Here is a 4,735-nt window from a genome sequence, read left to right on the forward strand (position 1 = left end):
TCAGGTGGTTGTCTTGTTTTGATATTTGAATTATAAGATCTTGACGTGAAGTAATTTGGAAGGATGTTAGTCCCTTTCATCAGCCATTGGTAGTTTAAATCTCCAAAAACTGTCTCTTTGTCTTTTCGCGAACTGAAACTAAAAATCGAACACAATTTAGTATAGAATCTATGCACTATGCCATTTGACGCACTTGACGCATAACAACTACTGTAGGGTCTATGTAGGGATATAGTTAGTAGTAGGTGAGACCATGGATCTATTATTCAGACAGTGTTGCAAAGGGGTCACTTTACGACGATGCCAGAGATGTGAAAGAAATCTTTACTATCGTGTACCTACCTTTGTTTCACAGACTTCACTAAAGAACCACTTTGTCCATGTACAAAATACTTTATCAAGACTTCATGTACGACCAATATCCCAAATATGACTGACAAGATGATGCATATTTTTCCTGTCGATCGAATCACGCTTGATTTGTAGAGCATAGTACTGATGGATCCGTACTGATGTTACACTAACTGTGTGCACTGATTGTCTCAAAGAAATGCCAATCCGTAGTACCTGATGGTATAACATAAATTATCAGACACTAAATAAACTTAAATAAACTAAATAAAATATTCTCTTGCATTGAAGAACGTTTATCTTCGGTGTGGTATGATTATGATTTGCATATCAGCATATCATTTTATGATTTGCATACTTATTTGCATATCATCATAATATTCTATAATTTACATACTGATTTACATATCATACGATTCTTGATACACGCATGACGAATTCTTAGGTACCATATACCTTTGTAACATGGATTATGGAAATTTGTAAATAACTCATTAAAACAAATAAAAACAATATTTGTTTTAAATTATTCTAATTTTGTATTTTACCTCGCATTGAGAAGAGTGTTGAGAGTTTAAATTTGGGTTCAAAAGTAACTACTCAACTGATATAAGGCATATTGTCCAGTTTTTTATTCGGCTTGTTATTGTTGTATGAATGCTACGAAAACGTTTGATATGGCCATGGTGAACTACTGGACTGCGTTCCGGAAACTGATAAACAGAAAAAATTACTTTAAGTACACTTCACATGTCGCCTATTATGTATAATTTGGTATATGGTAGTCAATTATTTTTGTTCGCTGGCAGGGCGTCGGCTAGTCCGGTCCTGCTTGCAGACGGAGTAAGTCGTCCCTTCCTTCCTTCGAAAGGCGTGCACCGTCTGCAAGCAGGGGACGAGGTGTCGGCAGAATCGGACTCTCTAGTGTTAACAATGGGGTTCGCTAAGGAGACATCATTTCGCCTAAGTTATGTGATGTCTATTTAACGAACTGAGTTAAAAGCTTCAACAAGCGGAAGTAGAATGCACGTTTGTCATGGAAACTTGTTAGAATCCCTATATGTTTACAGTTTATCTGTAAGGGAAGTTTATAACCACTAAAAAATATCCAAGCTTCCACATCATGTCTTGCACAGGTGGTGACAAAGCAATGAGATGTGCCATGTAGACACATCTTAAAAGTTGCCAAGGGGTCGAAGAAATATTGCAGAATAAAAGGTTGTTGAAAACTTACGTCGTTCTGGAGTGCTGCTGTTATTCCACACATGCAGTCGATCACAAAACCGCTACTCTTCAGTTAAAACCAATTACCGTGCCTCTAATACTATACTAGAATGAATAACTATGGATACACCTTACACACATCTAACGTCATCACTATAAAGTACCTGATGATTGGCTATCTGGTGAACGGCTTAAAAAGAATTTCCAGAACGGGACTAATTTATTTAGGTATAAAATTTATCGTAATATTTGATATATTTACTCCAACGACAGCTTAACAATAAAACATTCGTGCCACTTTTAATAGCAGGTACCAATTGAACACAGAACATTGAAATATTAATGTCTGTGATAATATCATTTTATGATCGATTAAAAATCCTTAAATACAATTTTGAAGGATGCAAGACGAAATCAATGCTAACCCACCCCTTCAAGCGAGGAACTGCGTTCAACAAGTTTGCCGTGCATCAGTTGTTAAATGGCACGGGCAGTCAAGATTAACTACCACCCTAGCCTTCCACATTTACAATTTAAAAACTGTATCATATAAAAATAATTATATACACTTTATTTAAACATGTATATACGGAACATCGTACACACAATTTGATGTTGTCTGTAACGTGACGCGGCGTTTGGTATGTGTGATTAGAAACCTGATATGGGTGATATCGATGAGCCATATGGCGTATTCTACAGTCTAATCATACACTAGACTGTAAGATACGTCGTGACGTTTCGCCCTCACCGGCCTCCTCTCACAGGTGTAAGGGGTTGGCCGATGTTTGAGGGCGCACCGTCACGGCGTACCTTACAGACTAATCATACACTTGTTACAGTAATGTAATCCTCGATTATTTCCTATTAGTAAGTAATAAATTAAACAAATAAAACAGGGAACATTATTACACTGGGGTTTTTTTGCCGTTTGGGATATGACACTAGGCAGATAAATGAAACAAACTGAAACAATTTTTTCAATATATTAAAATAAATTGATACATTTTCGGCTCAAATTTGCGAAAAAGTTGCTCCAGAACAAAATAACGGTGCCTTGCTTCCACTGATATGATAACACATGACTAATGTGACAACCTGGGAATTGAACCATAGTCTTTAAAAGGTTTTATGAACGGCCAACATACATACACGAAAACGTTACAGATACAATTAAATGTAAAACAAACTGATCCGACGTCACAGATAAAACAAAACAAAACACTGAGGGCGCAACAACAGTGTATCCTAAGCTCCGGCGCTCGCGCTGTGTCACTGAGTTGCAAGCCAAATATTATCAACCATACCATAAAACCACTTACAAAGAAATGGCAATACACAGCCACCTGCTGTGTGACCTGTTATATGTTTTAACATAGAATAAAATATCGAAACTATTACAAATGATTGCCGACGATATGTGAAAGACAGTCTGAAACACTGGTTTCTTGTATTAGTTGTAACACAGACTCAGTATCATTCCAACCTGATGAAATGCAGGCGAAAAGTTTTGGAATTTTTGTAAGATAATGTAGGTGGGAAAGTAAAAGAAACTTCGAATGTTATTTCTAGGATTTTAGACTAAAATAACAGTTGAGATGAATGTGAGAATTTTCGGAGGGACCGTGAGCAAAAGTCGCACAATGTGCAGGGCGCCGCCAACGACCGCATTTAACAATTTACGGGTGATGAAGAGGAAAAAACCAAAATAAGTCTCTGCTTTGAAATATTTATCATTGTAATATTGAATAAACACAGTCAGCTAGGTTAACTGCTAATGCACTTTAATCAATAAACTAATGTCTGCCACAAAGAGATAAACCAAGCCATAGGGGCGTGTAGTATTTCTTAGATTGTTTTCCTTGTTTAGACTTTAATACTCCCCTACCATTTGGAAAGAATTTCTAGCAGCAGGATTCGTGTGATATTTTCCAATCTAAGCAATAATATGTGTCCCTATGAACCAAGTTTGCTTTCTTATAAGTATTATTTTGGATGATTTCACCCTAGAATCTAGTTCAGAATTGAAAAAAGTTATGTGACCACAGGAATTTGGAGGGGAAAGTAACACTCAAATCTAAAGATTGAAACTTGAAACTTGAAACTAGTACACAAGCAGGTGTTCATTGCATGCCGATGGGTGTTTAGTTCCATTTATTTATAGATCTATTGACCTATTGACACTCAATCACACTTCATGGATAGTAGTAGTATTTTATTTATTATTGTGACCTGCAACTCTAACGAGTTGCCCATAATAACAATGGATAACAATTTCAACCAGGTCAAAGGCTATGCACTACAGAGATACCTTTATTCAAATCTAATTGCTTTCAGATGAAATTATTCAGTACTGTAATTGCAGTGTTCTAAAAAAATATGTTTTTTGGTCCAATTTATTCCCCCCAATATTTTGAGTCCATTCAACGAGTTCACTTCTAGAATTATAGTGAGCTAAAAATGTGAATTTTGATCAAAAACTTACATCTCAAAAAGTACTTGGTCAATGAGACTGAAACTTTGTGAGATGTTTCTAAAAGTGTTATTCTGCAGATTTTCTTCATAACATTTTGACACAGTTGGCCTTAGCAACCATGACCACGCCCTTAGCAACAACCAAATGGTAGTATATTTTGGTCAAATAACAACATCATCTGGTAGGCAAGTGAGTAAAACATTCAAAAATGTATGCAAATTCCCCTGGCAACCACGACCGCGGCTATAGCAACCGCCAAACGATGGGTATTTCACAAAGGTAACAGGGATTAATAGACAAGTGAATAAACATTCAAAAAATGTATGTAAATATACCTAGCAACAAGACCCCCCCCCCATAGCAACAACAAAATGATCACGTATATTGCAAAGATAACATCAGGGATTCATAGACAATTGAACGAACATTCAAAAAATGCATGCAAATATGTCTAGCAACATGACCACGCAAGCCAAATGATCGCGTATATTGCAAAGGTAACAACAGGTTTGGATAAGCAACTGGATAGTCATTCAGCAAATGAACACTATACCTAGCATGGATCAGCATGTGAGTAAACACTTTTAAAAATTGTACAGTTGTGCAACAACGCTATTGGTGCTTTTTATCAACCATTTTGGTGATACTTGCACAAGAGCATCGACGCTATTGCCAGTATTGGCA

At 36.5% G+C, this 4,735-nt stretch overlaps 1 long non-coding RNA gene across 1 annotated transcript; it reads right to left on the reverse strand.

Annotated features, from left to right (window-relative positions):
• On the reverse strand, positions 1 to 1,629 carry LOC144451971 (uncharacterized). The gene is made up of 3 exons (XR_013482323.1): positions 1,586 to 1,629; positions 343 to 567; positions 1 to 132 (listed from the first exon to the last, which is right to left on the reverse strand). It is a non-coding gene; the product is annotated as an uncharacterized LOC144451971 (long non-coding RNA).
• Between the last annotated feature and the right edge of the window lie 3,106 nt (positions 1,630 to 4,735).

This window comes from Glandiceps talaboti, chromosome 22 (assembly GCF_964340395.1).
Source record: "Glandiceps talaboti chromosome 22, keGlaTala1.1, whole genome shotgun sequence".
Classification (NCBI taxonomy): domain Eukaryota; kingdom Metazoa; phylum Hemichordata; class Enteropneusta; family Spengelidae; genus Glandiceps; species Glandiceps talaboti.